The 16,958-nt window shown below is 47.9% G+C and overlaps 1 protein-coding gene across 3 annotated transcripts in view; it reads left to right on the forward strand.

Moving 5' to 3' along the window:
* The window catches only part of Rpl28 (ribosomal protein L28), a 249,835-nt gene that overhangs the window by 77,689 nt on the left and 155,188 nt on the right, over positions 1 to 16,958 (forward strand). The gene's annotated exons all lie outside the window — the stretch shown is intronic.

The raw sequence follows: 16,958 nt of genomic DNA on the forward strand, positions 1-16,958 counted from the left end.
CCCCACTCTCCACTCAACTGTGGAGAATGTCCTGTCCATTGGCTAGATCTGAGTAAGGGTTTGAAGTTTATTGCACATATTTTCCTTGGCTGGTCTGGCTGTCCTCTCTTAGGGGATGGGGACACATCGCGGATGGCCCAAAGCCAGCTCCGGTGGCTCACACCTGTAATCCCAGCACTTGCAAGGATTACTGTAAATTGCAAGGTAGTCTGGGCTACAGAATCAGATCCTGCCTTAAACACACATACACACCTACAAACACATATACATGTAGACATATGACATGCACACAATCTATACATATGCACATACATATGCACATATACATGCACATATACATACCTACATGCCCATAACATATTTCAGCTATATAAACACACACGCATGCGCATGCATGCACACACACACACACAGACACACACACACTAGGCAGGAAGCTGTATCTCATGTCCCACTGGGGGGTTTAAGTCTGACACAGGCTCTGGACTCTGCTCCCTTTTCCTGCCTCCCAGCGCCCTGCAGCTTGATCCGGGAGCCGTGCATGTCTCTCATGCCCTGGCCTTTGTGTAAGTCTGTCTCCACCACAGGTGCATCCTCCCCCTACCCTCCAGCAGGGTCTCACTCCTAACCCTCCCCTGAGATTGAGGTCGGGAGTGGTCCCACCACAGACAACCTTGAGTTGTAATCTGCCCTGGCAGGCTATATACGTTTGCATATTTCCCTTGTCACAGGGCGTGTCCGTGGCTTTAAAAGGGAGACTTCAACCCAGGGTGACTCAGATTTCTCCTCTCTGAAAAATGGTCACAGCTACCAGTAAACAAACCATGAAGAATTAGAGAAACGGCTGTCTGGAGAACCTTACCACAAAGGGTGTGGTGTTGCGTGCTTGTCGTAACTGCACTCCAGAAGCTGAGGCAGGAGGATGGTATGTACCATATCAACGCAAGGTGTGTAATCACACCTGTAATCCCAGCACTAAGGAAGAGCAGGAGTCAGTCCAGCCCGACTTATATACTCCACTCCAGGCTGGCCGCAAACTCTCCATGACCTTCACTTAGCTCTCGGTCCTTTCTTTGGGCCTCTGCCACAGAGAGCTCAGATGATGAGCAACCACCAGGACCTCTGGCTTATACGCACTGCTAGAGATGCCTTGTGTGCATACTAGGCAAGCAGTCCACTAACAGAATTTTATTCCCTGATATAATTCTTTTTATTTTATTTTATTTATATTTACATTTTATTTTTATTTTCTGGTTTCTCGAGACAGGGTTTCTCTGTGATAGCTTTGACTGTCCTGGACTCGCTTCAAATTCACAGAGATCCACCTGCCTCTGTCTCCTGAGCGCTGAGATTAAAAGTAGGTACCAGGCTGGAGAGAAAGCTCAGAGGTTAAGGGCACAGACCTCCTCCAGAGGTCCTGAGGTCAATTCCCAGCAACCACTTGGTGGCTCCCAACCATCTATAATGGGATCTGATGCCCTCTTCTGACCTGCATGTGTACAAGCAGGCAGAGCACTGTATTTATATTAAATAAATAAATAAATCTTTTTTTTTTTTTAAAGTGTGTACCATCACGCCCAACTATTTTATTTATTTTTTTGACACAGGGTCTCACTTTGTAGCTCTGTCTGTCCAGGAACTCACTATATAGACAAGGCTGGCCTTGAACTCACAGAGATCTATCTACACTTGCCTCTACTTCAGTGTTTTCCTCCCATTGAGAATGAAGGCATGCCAAAACACACCTAGTTATTTTGTGTCTCAGGTAGCCCAGCATGGCCTTGAACTCACTATGCAGCAGAAAACCAGGAGAGCCTGACTGACGCCCTCCAAGTGCCACTGTGACAGGAAGGTAACACTGTCTTTTCTAACCCTGTCTCAGAAGGCTCACACCTCTCTGGCTCTGGAAGGCACAGCTTCTAAGTGTGAGAAGCAGGAAGTGAAGGTCATGGGGCCATCTTGGATGGTGTCATCTATTGTGCCATATTGGTTCGAAACGGTTGCCCTTTTCATCTTTTGTCATAACCTCCCATTTATCATGCAGAGTTGCAAAGGGGAAGGGGTGGGGAGGGAACTAGCACGCATTGCCCCGTGCTGGGAACAACATCTCAGCCATATTGACATTGCTCCTGAGTCAGAGGAGGAAGTGAGACTCAAAGGGGTGGGAGTTGGGGCGGGGCATAATCCAAGTGTTGCACTTTGGCCTCCAGGGCAGGCTTGGCTTCTCAACCCCCACCTCCACCCTTCCCGACCCCAACTCCCCCTCCTGAGATATGAGGATACAGTTATCTGCGTATCTAACCCTTCAGGACATTCCCGAATGTTCCGCCATTATAGATATTTTAGTTTTGTTACTTTAGGGGGTCCGGCTATGGTGGTACATACCTGTAATCCCAACCCTTGTGAGGCAGAAGCAGGAGTATGAGGCCAGCCTGATCTACATAGTGTGAGTCTAAGGCCAACCTCATCTACATAGAGAGACTGTGTCTGGGGGGGTGGGGAGAAGAACCAGATGTGGTGTGATACGTGCCTTTTTTTTTTTTAAAGATTTATTTACTTATTTATTATGTATACAGTGTTCTAACTACATGTACACCTGCATACCAGAAGAGGACATCAGATCTCATTGTAGATGGCTGCGAGCCACCATGTGGTTGGTGGGAATTGAACTCAGGACCTTTGGAAGAGCAGCCAGTGCACTTAACCTCTGAGCCATCTCTCCATGCCTTTAATCCCAGCACTCCAGAGGCCGAGGCATGTGAGGCCAGCCTGGTGTAAGTAGCCAGTTCCAATCCAGCCTATGCTACACAGTGAGGACCTGTCTCAAAAAATAAGAAAAAGGGGGTCTGGAGAGATGGCTCAGAGGTTAAGAGCACTGTCTGTTCTTCCAGAGGTCCTGAGTTCAATTCCCAGTCAACCACATGGTGGCTCACAACCATCTATAATGAGATCTGGAGATCTGGTGCTCTCTCCCAGACTGCAGACACACATGGGGACAGAATAAACAAATAAAATATTTTTAAAAATAAATAAGGAATATTAATTAGTGCAGTACATCACAGCCTGCAGCTGTAATCTCACCTCTGAAGCCAGGGGAATTGATTTTTAGGACAGCCTGAACCTTGTCTCAAAAAACTTTTTTTCCACTACATATATATATATATGTGTATGTGTGTGTGTGTGTGTGTGTGTGTGTGTGTGTGTGTGTGTCTGTGTGTCTGTGTGTCTGTGTGTCTGTGTGTCTGTGTGTGTATGATAATGAATGTACCTATGAACAAATGTAGAGAGGGCTGAGGTCAATGCTACGTATCTTCCTCTATTGCTCTCCATTATATATACTTTTTGTTTGTTTGTTTTCAAGATAAAGTTTCTCTGTGTAGCCTGGCTATACTGGAACTCTCTCTCTCTGTAGACCAAGCAGCTTCAAACTCACAGAGACCCTCCTGCCTCTGCCCCTCAAGTACTGGGATTAAAGGCATACACCACCACCACCAGCCGCACCATCTTTAGATAATTTTTATACAGTGCTCCGCCTGCAAGTACACCTGCAGGCCAGAAGAGGGCATCAGATCATGTTATAGATGGTTGTGAGCCACCATGTGGTTGCTGGGAATTGAACTCAGGACCTCCAGTAGAGCAGCCAGTGCTCTTAACCTCTGAGCCATCTCTCCAGCCCTCCACCCTATATTTTGAGACACGGTTTCCTCATTGAACCTGGCTGGAACTCACCTTTGGCTAAACAGGCTGGTCAGTGAGCTCCCAGGATCCACCTGTCTCTTCTCCCCAACCTCAGGTATTTATATATATATATATATAAAAATAAATAAATTATGTGCCTGCCGGAGAGCTAACACTTTACCCATCGAGCTATGTACATAGCCCTATCAAGGCACTTAGATAATAAACACTTTCTGTGGTGCTGGGAATCACACCCAGGGGTTTGTGGTTTGAATATGCTAGGCTGCACACACACACACACACACACACACACACACACACACACACACACCTTCTGTAGTGCTGTCTGCATCCTCCTGGCTTCTGAATAACTAAAAGGCCATGTCATGGGCCCATGCAGGGGCAAAGCGTATCTTAAATAAGATGTGTAGGATCTTCCTTTTCTCACTTGACCCTGCAGAGCAGAACATACCCCCACCCCGATCCCCACCCATGACACCCTGACATTGAAGAGGATGCACGGTTATTTTTCTATTGCTGTGAAGAGACACCATGGCCACAGTAACTTATAGAGAGTCCGTTTGCAGCTTACTGTATCAGAGGGTGAGAGTTCGTGACCGTCATGGCAGCGAGTGTGGAAGCAGGCAAGCTGGCAATGGTGATTCGAGTTGGTCACCCCAGAATATGAAAGGCTAGAGTAGAGAGGTCGCTGTGAGATGAAGGGCAGCCTGGCCTATAGTGTGAGGCCATCTTAAATAACACGTGTGAACATACAAACACAAACGACTGTCTCTTAGTGGCAATTTTCTGTTATTGTTTTTTAAATTTTCTTAGTGACAAGTATCCGTTGTTTAAAAATTATCTGTATTATCACTATTATCAGTATGCCTGGCTAGCAATCAATTAAGACACAGACACCTGTTATATTTTAAAATGGCCTTAGTTAACCTGGGACAGGGCAGACATTAATCCTCTAAACTACTTCCCATAGTGGAGCAGGCATGGGATCCCTGCCCCAATCCCATGCCATCTGTTTCTAATAAATTCTATCAAGCTACCTCCCATCCATAATCCCAAATACTTGCTAATGTTCTTCATCCGGATTCTCCATCCATGCCAGCCATGTGCTTCTCCTCCATCTAACCCATGGCGGCCTTCCTTTCCTCTCCTTGGGTCTCTCTCCTTCCTCCTCATGGCGGTCTTTCTTCTTCTCCTCTCGGGACCCTCTTCTCTGGTCTCTTTTTCTTTTTCTTCTTCTTCTTCTTCTTCCCTTCTTGGGACCCTTAGCCACACCTATCTCATCTGCCCTGCCCAGGTGGGATGGCTTTTGATTAATTAGCCTCAAAAATACATCAAACTATCCCCCAACGATCTGTGAGCAACCAAGTGCTCCCAGGAGCTGGGGTCCCTGGAGAAAAGAGCAATGTGAGGTACCAAACACAACCACCCACACAGGCCCCAGTTTCCAGTTCCCAGCAAGCTTCGGACGCAAAAGCACTTCTATCTGGAACCTTTTCCTTTCCCCAGGGACTTGTTGAAGCTAACCAAAGCCAAGGCAGGAAATCTTCCACCTTAGTCTCCTAGAGGTCAATTGTTAATGTCCTGGAAGATTCCAGAAAGAGGAATTGACGTTACTGTATCCTGGCTCTGATTCACTGTGGGGGCTGGAAAGATGGCTCAGTGGTTAAGAACACTTGCTCTTGCAGAGGACCCCCCCAACCACCTGCAACTCCAGTTTCAGGGGATCTGATTCCCTCTTCTGAACTCTGTGGCCACTGCATGCACATAGTGCACAGATATACATGAAGGAAAACATCCATACACATAAAATAAAAATAATTTAAACGATGGGCAATGGTGGCCCATGTTTTTAATACCAACACTCAGAAGGCAGAGGCAGGCAGATCTCTGAGTCTGAGGTCATCCTGGTCTACAAAGTGAGTTTCAGGACAGCTAGTGCTACACAGAGAAACCTGTCTTTAAAAAAAAAATTGATGATGATGATTATATTATTATTGTTGTTGTTATTATTATTGTTGTTGTTATTATTATTATTATTATTAGACTCTGTTGTTGTTATTATTATTATTATTATTATTATTATTATTATTATTATTATTATTATTATTATTATTATTAGACTCTGGGTCTGGTTAAGGTGGGTGGGGGGATAGGGAATCAATGGGGTTTTTTTTTTTTGCTTGGTTTGGTTTGGTTTTTCGAGACAGGGTTTCTCATTGTAACAGCCCTGACTGTCCTGGACTCCTTTTGTAGACCAAGCTGGCCTCAAACTCACAGCGATCCACCTGCCTCTGCCTCCCGAGTGTTGGGATTAAAGGCGTGTGCCACCACGCCTGGCAGGATCAATGTTTTATTAGTTAATTTTCTCTACACTGTTATCAAAATGCCTGACAGAAGTAATTTAAGGGGGTACTTTGGACTGGTGGCTGGAGAAGGTACAGTCTATCACCAGGGAGGAACGGCAGTGGGAGGCTGCGCGGTGTCACATAGCTGAGATCAGGAAGTTGGACCCAGCTTTGCTCAAGGCTGGCCTTCCGGCAACCTACTTTGGCCAACTAGGTACTGCCTCTTAAAAGCTCCCAAATGGTGCTAATTGCTGGAATCAAGAGTTCAAACACAGCCTGAGTGAGGTAACCCAGACTCAGAAAGATACACATGGTATGTACTCACTTATAAGTAAATATTAGCCATCAAGTGCAGGATAACCATGCTACAAGTCACAGACCCAAAGAAGCCAAGGAGGGTCCAAGGGAGGATGCTTGAATCTCACTCAGAAGAGGAAATAAGATAGACATCCAAAGTAGGTGGAGGGAGGGAATTAGGTGGTAGAGGGGGTGGGAAGGGTAACTGGGGTGAGGTTTGGGTGTGGGGATAGTGAGGGGGAGATGAGAACCAGGAGAAATTGGTAGGGGGCATCTCTGGGACAGGGGAGGCTCCTAGGAGTCTATGGGGGGTGACCGTAGCTGTGACTCCTAGCAGCGGGGGTTAAAGAGCCTGAAGCCACTACCTCTTGTAGCCAGGTGGGACTTCCAGTGGAGGGAGGGGGCCGTTAACCCCATAAAAGCTTTGATCCAAAATTTGTCTTACTTACAAGAAGCTTAAGGATAAAGATGGAGCAGAAATTGGAGGAATGCTGAATCAATGACTAGCCCAACTTGAGACTCACCCCATGACGGAGCTCCAACCCCTGACACTCTGCTATGCTTGCAGATGGGAGCCTATTGAGACTCACCCCATGGCGGAGCTCCAACCCTGACACTCTGCTATGCTTGCAGATGGGAGCCTAGCACAACTGTCTTCTGAGACGCTTCATGCAGCCTCTGATGGAAACAGATGCAGAGACCCACAGCCAAACAATAGGCCAAGCTCAGGGAGTTCTGTGGAAGAGTGGGAGGAAGGCTAGAAGGAGCTGGAGGGGTCAAGGACACCACAAGTTGACCTACGGGAGCCAATTAACCTGGGCCCATGGGAACACACAGCGACTGAACCACCAACCAAAGAGCATGTGTGGGTAGGCCTAGACCCCTACACACATGTTGCAGACATCAACATATGGCTCCCCTGAAGGAGAGATAAGCCTGTTTTTTATTATGATCCCAAGTGTGAGATGGGGAACGGTCTTGTGAGAGAACAGGTGATGTTAATCCAGCAGAAGGCAAACTACCTCGTGCGGGAGCTTGATTGTTGCCAGCTGAAAAGATCCCATGAATAGACTCTGGGAGGAGATATATAAATGAGCCCAAAACTGGAGGTGGGGCTATTGGAGACTTGGGATAGTTTTGGCTGTTCATTGCTCCACTTCAAGATGCTCCTAGAGAGAACTGCTCGAGGGAAGGCTTCGGGGCTCTGGGCTCCTGCTGAGGTTCTAGGTTCTGGTTACTCCAGGTTCCAGCAGAAGAAATCCTGCTGATTACACCAGGAGAATTATTCCTCAGAAATGATATCCTTACAGTTTTGTTATTGTATTATTTAATCCTCTTCTCCTATTGTTTCCGTTAGTCAGGTTATAAGTGACATATGCTTGGTTAATAAGTTCATAATAAAATATATTTGTTAAGAAATTTGAGCCTACACTCCCCTAACAATTGGAGTATGGGCTGTCTCTGACTCTGTTGCCTGTCTCTGGATCCCTTTTCCCTAGCTGGGCTGCCTTATCTGGCCTCAGTGGGAGAGGATACACTTAGTCCTGCTATGACTTGAGGTGCCAGGGTGGGTTGGTACTCCTTAGGGGCCTCCCCTTCTCTGAGAAGGAGAGGGGGGAGTGTGAGGAGGGAAGCATGAGGTGGGACTGAGAGGAGAGGAGGGAGGAGGCCGGGATCAGGCTGTAAAGTGATTAAATAAATAAATAAAATTAGAAGGAAGAGTTCCAACACAGGATCCTGTGAAGACATTTTACATTCTAACCACAGCGCGTAAACAAAGGAGACTGTAGCTAAGACTAGCCCCTTGACTGGGATAGAAGCCCGTGTGTTTCTTGCCTTAGTTCCTGTGCATGACAGTAAAAGGGGTATGCTCATAAAACGGCAGGCATGGCATTTTGGCTTTCCCAGTCTATAGTGTGAGGATTTGGGTGGTGAGAAGACATGGAAGGGCTTGCCATCGATCCCAGATAGTAAACCCAGGGAACATATCGGTACCAGGAGACTCTGGGACTGACTGCAGCTTGCTGATGGAGCTTCATATGGCTTTCTCCTTTTGTTTTGCTGGTCCAGGGGTTGACCCCAGGGTCTCTCGCACGTTAGCCAAACATGCTACCACAGAGAGACAACTCACTCTGAGGCTGAATATGACCTCAAACTCCTGATCCTTCTGCCCGGTTTTAGTCACTCTCTTATCGCTGTGATAAGACACCATGACCAAGGCAACTCATAGAGTTTATTGGAGCTTACACTCCAGAGGGTGAGACTGCCTACCCCATCATGGTGGGGAACCTGGCAGCAGGCAGGCATGGCACTGGAGCAGTAGCTGAGAGCTGACTTCCTGACCTACAGATATGAAGCAGAGGAGAGAGAGAGTGAACTGAGAAAGGCATGAGCTTTCAAAGTCTCAAAGTCTACTGCCTTAGTTAAGGTTTCTATTCCTGTGATGGAACATCATGACCAAAAAGCAAGTTGGGGAGGAAAGGGTTCAAAATTCTGTTTACACTTCCAGGTCATCATCCGTCATCGGAGGAAGTCAGAACAGGAACCCAAATAGGGCAGGATCCTGGAGGCAGGTGCTGGTGCAGAGGCTGTAGAGGGTTGACGCTTACTGGCTTGTTCCACACAGCTCACTCAGCCTGCTTTTTTTTTTTTTTTTTGGTTTTTCAAGACAGGGTTTTTCTGTGAGCATTTGGCTATCCTGGACTTTGTAGACCAGGCTGGCCTTGAACTCATACTGATCTGCCTGCCTCTGCCTCCCAAGTGCTGAGATTAAAGGCATGTACTGCGCCCGGCCCCTGTTTTTGTTTTTCTTTTCTTTTCCTTTTTTTTTTTTTTTTTGTTTGTTTTGGTTTTTTGAGACAGGGTTTCTCTGTGTAGCCTTGGCTGTCCTGGACTCACTTTGTGGACCAGGCTGGCCCCAAACTAACAGCGATCCGCCTGCCCCTGCCTCCGGAGTGTTGGGATTAAAGGCATGCGCCACCACCGCCCAGCAAATGTTTTCCTTTATAAGAGTTGCTGTCGTCGTGGTGTCTCTTCACAGCAATAAAATCCTAACTTAAGACATCTACTTGGGCTGGAGAGGTGGCTCAGCAGTTAAGAGCACTGACTATTCTTCCAGAGGTTATGAGTTCAATTCCCAGCAACCACGTGATGGCTCACAACCATATGATGTGATTTGATGCCCCCTTCTGGCCTGCAGGTGTACATGCAGGCAGAACATTGTATACATAATAAATAAACAAATAAATCTTTTAAAAGACATCTACTCAGGCTGGAGAGATGGCTCAGAGGTGGCTCACAACCATCTATAATGAGATTTGGTGCCCTCTTCTGGCCTCCACCTATAAAGCAGTTATATACATTAAATAAATAAATAAATAAATAAATAAATAAATAAATAAATGACATCTACTCTCTCCCTGTGCCCTTCCTCGTAACTGTCCCTTGCAACCACCCCACATAAGAAAAAAAAAAAAAACACAAACAAAAGAAAACAAGCAAAATAAAAACCACAGAAACCATCTCCTTGGGAGCTGTGGTGCGTCACAGGGTGTCCCACAGTATACCCCCTCCCTCCACACATCCAAGACTTATTGGTCTCTGGCTTCTGTCACACCATCGATATTGGATCCTCACCGGGACTCCTCCCCGTTATCCCGTTGTCGCCCTGTGTCGTGGAGATCCATCTTTGGGTCAAGAGAACCAGCCATTTTACACACTCCAACAGTTGACAGATGGTATAGTTTTTGGGGGGTAGGCCTACTCAAAGCTCTGCATCTGGGCATGGATGTAGCAGAGCAGGTCGTCCTGCCTGCACTTCCACATCTTCACCACCAGGGGAGCTCTTCAGCACTGCTCCAGCTAGGCAGCCCAACGTTGCCATAGGCAGGCAAGAGGCCCTTCAGCCCTCCCAGCTCTCATGCCCTCGGACCCGGTCGGGGTGGGGTGTCACCTCCAAGCCCATGCCACCTCACAGAAGACAAGTGGCAGGGGTCAGCTCTCCTACACACATGCCCTCGAGGGCCGGTTCTACTGTGCTGCTTAGATGACGTCATGACGTGCAGTGCCCCTTTTCTGGAGTGCAGCGGAAGGTGAAAGGGTGCCAGCTCTCCAGAGTGCTGCAGCCAGTGACGGGCACGGCTAGCTCTGTACAGCCCTCGATATCTACGCGATCCCAGGCAGCTGCCCAGAACAAGGACATCCTAGTCGTCTCTAGTGGTAGTATGAACCACGGATGTTGACACCAACTCCTGCTGCTGGAATGCCACAGACCCAGACATGACCCCTCAGTGGTAGAAAGGCCTGGGACTTCACTGTTGGCCTTAGTGGCCGGCCCGGCTACTCACAACAGGCTAATCCTCGTCACCGTCCAGTCTCCAGTTCCACCTCTCTTCACAATGCTCAAACCGTTGCGCTTTTCCTTCGTAGCTCTCCATCCCATGCTCACATTGTGGTGGGCCCTGCTGTAGGTGGGCCTCTTGCTGGTGGGCCTCTGGGTGCTTACAGCTGGGTCTCAGGGAGGCCTTTTTAAAACTCAACAGAGGCTCCTTCTCTCTCCTTGACTCTAACTGGTGTCAAGTTGACACACAAAACCAGCCAGTTACACTCACCCCCTAGTGACACATTTTCTCCAACAAGGTCATATTTTCTAACCCTTCCCAAACAAGGTCCACCCACTGGGGACCAAGTATTCAAATATATGAGCCATGACGATTCAAACTACCCCATGCCCCCACCTCCTAAGTCCTGGATTCCAGGTGTATGCCACTGTGTTCAGTTTATATCAGCGTTGAAGACCGGACCCAGGACTTGGTGCCTTTCTACGAGGGCATCTACCAATCGACCTATCATCCCAGGCCTAACTTTCTCCTTTGATGTGCAGGGATCTTGGAAAACAGGAGATAGAAATAACTTTATAGGGCAACACATTTAGAGGTAGTCAGTGTTCTCAGCACATAGTCTGCTTTCCCAAATGACGCAGGCCCTGGATCACCATATTTGGCTAACAAACCGGAAGGTGCATTTTTGCCCTGGACTGCAGTGGGCCCAAATAGTTGTCTTCCATCCAACAGAGGCAGAGTATGCAATGATTCCCTGGAAGACCTGTCCAGGGCCTCAGTCATCCTGTCACCCACAAGACAGCACAGTGCTTGCCCCCACACTTAGGTAGTGACGTCTGCTTAAGGGAATAGACAGGATAGCCTTCGGGCTGTTTGTTTATGCAATATTAGAAACTGAACCTAGGGCCTCCTGGATGTAAGGCAAGTACTGGACCGTGAAGCCAGTTATTCCCGGTGGACTCTGGGCAAGGGTGCTTAACCACGGGTTTACATCCCCATCTCTCTTTTACATGGTATTTTGGGGGATTTTTTTGTTTGTTTTGTTCCTTTGTTGCTGTTTGATTGGTTGTTTTTTGTTTTGTTTTTGTTTTTCGAGACAGGGTTTCTCTGTGTAACCCTGGCTGTCCTAGACTCACTTTGTAGACCAGGCTAGCCTCGAAGTCACAATGATCTGCCTGCCTCTGCCTCCCAAGTGTTGATTAAAGGCGTGTGCCACCATGCCCGGCCCCCATGCACCCAGTTTTTAACCTTATTTTTTGAGACAATTTCTCACTGATCCCAGTATTTACTGACTGGCTAGTTTGCCTGGGTAGAGAGGTCTGAGGTTCTGGCTAGCTCCAAACCCATCCTCCCATTTTTGGGGAGAAAGAACACAATACCATATCCCACTTTTGTATGTGTTTGCCTGCATGTATGTGTGTGTGCACCACATGCAAGCCTGGCACGTGAAGAGGTCAGAAGAGGTGCCGGCTCCCTGCAAAAGCAGTTAAGTGTTCTTAACCACCAGAGCCATCTTGGCAGCCTTTAGGCTCTTTGTTGGCTTTCTTTTGATACAAGGTTTCACTAAGTTGCCAGGTGGGCCTCGAACTCTATCTGTAGCATCCAGGCCTTGAGGTTGCATGCAACCTTCCTGCCACAGTTCTCCAAGTAGCTAGGATGACTGGCCTATCTCCCCAAGTCCAACCAGTATCTATACCTCTAAGGTCACTTTCATGTCTTCTCACCCTCCATGGAAACAAAAAGGAACATGGGAGACCCAATGTTGTTAAGCATTCCAGACATCGTTCAGACTTGTTTGTTTGGTTTGGTTTTTCGAGACAGGGTTTCTCTGTGTAGCCTTGGCCGTCCTGGACTCACTTTGTAGACCAGGCTGGCCTCGAACTCACAGCGATCCGCCTGCCTCTGCCTCCCGAGTGCTGGGATTAAAGGCGTGCGCCACCAAGCCCAGCTCTGTTTGTTTGTTTTTTGAGACAGGGTTTCTCTGTGTAACAGCTCTGGCTGTCCTGGAACTTGCTCTGTAGTCCAGGCTGGCCTCCAACTCACAGAGATCTACCTGCCTCTGCCTCTGCCTTCCCAGGGCTGAGATTAAAGGCTTGCGCCACCACTGGCCGCTGGTGTATCTTTTCTATCCCAGGCCACCTTATGTTCTTTTCCTCCAAGTTGGCCTGGAGAATCCCTTTGCCTGATTCTTCCTCAGAGTTCCTGTCTCTGCTTGGAAGTTTTGCCTGTGTCATCCTGCCTTTGCTAGAAGCTGCTCAGCTCTTTATTAAATCAGTCAGAAGGTGATGGAGAAGATGCTTACAAAACTCTGAGAATGGCGATACTTCATAAAAAATAATACCAAAGCCTGGCCTGTACTCAGCTCTCTGCTGGTACAGAATTCAGCATTTGAATAATACAAGACCTTTACACAGTGCACAAGAGACTATGCCAACATACATACCTACATACATACATACGTATGCTCACTTGTATACACACACACAGACTTTTAAATTTTTTTCTTTATTAAATTTTATTATTCAGATTACATCCTGTTTGTTATCCCCTCACTTGTGTCTTCCCATTTCCGCCCCCTTCCCTTTCACCCTATTCCTCTCCCCTAGACCTGTGACAGAAGGGGTACCTCTTCCCCCACCATATGATCACAGCCTATCAGGTCTCATCCAGATAGCCCGCTTTCCCTTCCTCTGGGTGCCACCAGGCCTCCTCACCAAGAGGAAGTGGTCAAATAGGGGGCACCAGGGTTCATGTCAGAGTCAGTCCCCACTCTACACACAACTGTGGAGAATGAGCTGTCCATTGGCTAGATCTGCATAGGGGGTCTAGGTTTACTGCATGCATTGTCCTTGGTTGGCACAGCAGTTTGTGCAGGGCCTCCCTGGGTCCAGATCCGCCAGCCTTGATGGTCTTCTTGTATGATTCCTGAACCCTCTTATTTTTTTTCAAGTCAGAATTTCACTGTCCTGGAACTAACTTTGTAGACCAGGCTAGCCTTAAACACACGAAGATCTTCCTGCCTCTGCCTCTGTCCAGCACTGCCAAGGCTACACAGAGAAAGCCTGTCAAAGAGACAGGAGGGGAGGGTAGAGGATGGGATGGAGGGGAGGTGGTGGGGAAAGGGAGGGGAGGGGGAAGAGGGAGAGGGGAGGGACAGAGAGAAAGAAACCAGGGGCGTGGTGACAAATGCCTGTAAGCTCAAAATGCAGGAGATGGAGGCAGGAAGGTCTGAAGTTCAAAGTCATCTTCCACTCCTCTAGTACATAGTGAGTTTGAGACCAGCCTGGGCTACATTAGACCCCACCTGAGAGAGAGAGAGAGAGAGAGAGAGAGAGAGAGAGAGAGAGAGAGAGAGAGAGAGAGAGAGAGAGAGAGAGAGAGAAAGCAACTTAAGTGTTGTCCCCACTCTGATCCCCATGCCTTAATGACGTGATGGTGGCCTGAGAGGAAATGAGGTGATGGAAACCTCATCCAATGGGTGAGCAAGTCAAGAACAGATTCTTGGGAGGCAGGTTTCAATTGAGGAGCTCATTTAATTGGGGAGAACAAATGTTATCTAACCCTTTGGTGAGTGGGTGGAGGGTTTCAGGGCAAGTGCCATCATTGGCTGGGGCTAAGGTGCTATGAATGCCTTATTTGCATGAAGAGGAATTCCAGGTTACAGGTTTAACCTGTAACTTGACCACCAGGCTACATGGCCACCTCAAGGTTGGCAGAAGCGGTGATTTTAAGGCTACCTGAGCCAGGACACGCAGGTAAACTTTCCTCAAATGGTGGCAGTTTTGGCAGGCTGGGACTCTCCTTTCTGTCTTTGTAGAAGGCCTGTAATCCTACTCCTGTCAATCTCAGGACTGAGATTTTCAGGGTTTGGATACATCTCACCCCCACTCTTGCTCTGGACCAGTACTCTGGCCCCACGCTTAAGGCACTTTTATTTCAGCTGTTTCAAGAGAGTCCACAGTGATAAGAAGAGATGGGTAGCTAGAACATCTCCATCTGGGGTTGTAGGAATTTGCAGGGTAGCTTGTTCACATTTTTGTGGATCAGGGAGGGAGCTGAGAGAATGGGGCAGGAAAGAGGGTCCATCTCTACCGCCACCAGCAAGGTCCAACACCCTGCCTGCCAAAACAGTGCCACCATTCGAGGGAATGGTGTGATCCTGTGTGAGAGATTTCACATCCAAACAACCATAATAAGTAGTCTTCTTAAGAGGGGAGGAGAGGCACTTGTAGTGCATGCCTGTAATCCTAGCAACCAGGGAGGCAGAGGCAAGTGGATCTCTGTGAGTTTAAGGCCAGCCTGGTCTACAAAGTGAGTCCATAACAGCCACTGCTACACAGAGAAAACCAGAGGATTGGGGGGGGGGGTGTTGTAGGGTCAGGGTGGGGGTGGGAAGGGAGCTGGAGAGATGTCTCATTGGCTATGTACTGGTTTTTGTTTTGTTTGCTTTTTTTTGGAGGCACGGTCTTGTTGGCCTGGCTGTTGCTATGTAGATCAGGCTGGGCTCAAACTCACAAAGATCCACCTGCCTCTGCCTCCCCCAGTGCTGAGCTTTCAGGCATGCGCCACCACACTCTGCTGGGAAGCTGCTTAATGGCTACAGAATTTCAGTTTTTAGCCAGTTGTGGCGGCTCCTGCCTGTAATCCTAGCATTTAGGAAGCAGATAGCTGGACTGAGCCTAAACATGCATGGACTACACGGTGAATTTGAGGCCAGCCTGGACTAGAGAGTGAGATCTGGTCTTGAAACAGCTGGAGAGATGGCTCAACACCTAAAGCACTTACAATGTAGGTATGAGGGCCAGAGTTCAGATCCCCAGAATCCACAGAGAAGATGGGTGGTTACAGCAGCTGGGCTGTAATGCCAACAGTCAAGAAGCAAAGACGGGAACATCTGGGAATATCTGGAGGGAGCTGGCCAGCCAAAGGAGTCAGAAACCGCCAACGCAAGTTCAGAGACTCTGCCTCCATAAACAAGGCGGACAGTGACTAAGGAAGACAATGCCAACCATGGGCCTCTCTTGGGAGCACAAAGGTCTTTATACTCACATAGACAGCAGTAGGGAAAGCAGGAACCTTAATAATGCAGGTTGTCTTTTCAAGTTAAAAAAAAAAAAATGTATTAACCTATTTTCTGCCAAGAAGGCTGAGAATGGAGCTGGTTAATAACCTAAGTGATTGATCCCTGCACAGTCTGTAGTCGGGCCACAAGCAGGACAGGAGGCAGTTAGCATCCAGGTGACCTTCGCCTTATCTGTATGACCAAGGGTTCCTCTGAGCAGAACTAGAGAAACTTAATAGTCTCGGTGACCTTTGTGTTATCTGGTCTGGCAGGGGCTCCCCCAAGACCTCATGAGGACCAGAGTTGACTAGTAGCCCACACGAGCTCTACATTATCTGTGTGGACAAGACCACACCAGATCCTCCCCTAGGCCTTTATCTCTAGAACCCATCTTCATAGAGGAAGTGACATGTGCCTTGAGAAGTGTTTCAGTGTAATTATGCCTCCTTGGGCACAGGGGGCTGTGTTAAACCAGGAAACCCCCCTCCATTGTACTGTACTTAAATATACTGAAAATAGATGGCTGGGGTCAGACTCTCTAGAAGTTTGAGCTGGCTGTGGCTGATGAGTTGTGTTGAACCGGATTTCCTTCTTGTTTCCTATGGATGGTTACTCTGATGGCCCTGGTATTTGCAGAGACCCTCACAGGGTTCAATATGCAGGATACACATGCACTCATATCTATACATGTGAACACACATACACAAATGCGTGCATAACACACATACATACCCATAAACGTTAAAAAAACAGAACAAAACAAAACCCCTTGCTAGCAAGCCTGATAACCTGGGTTCCAATAATGGAATGGAAGAACACCCGCCCCGTGGCACAGGCCCTAAATATGCTACGTGGTCAAGAAGGAGCTGAACTTCTGATCTTCCTGTCTCCACCTCCCAAGTGTTGAGGTTACGTCTGCACTACCGCGCCAACTTTATACGCAGCACTGAAGACCACTCTCTACCGAGCTGCACCCTCAGCCCAACTTCGGTTTTTTGTACCGTTCTAACAAAGTCCAGGCTGGCCTCTAAGCCCTGACCATCCTGCTTCAGCCTCTCAAGTGCTGGACTTGAGGACACAGATGAAGAAAAAAACCAGCCAGGATGAGACTAAGATGGCTACATGGCTGGAAGCAGAGCAGGCCAGCAGTCAGGTTAGAATAGCTCAATGTCTGCCCAGCTATAGTGCATGAAGCTTTGTAATGAAATTAATAGG

Source organism: Acomys russatus, chromosome 19 (assembly GCF_903995435.1).
Source record: "Acomys russatus chromosome 19, mAcoRus1.1, whole genome shotgun sequence".
NCBI lineage: Eukaryota > Metazoa > Chordata > Mammalia > Rodentia > Muridae > Acomys > Acomys russatus.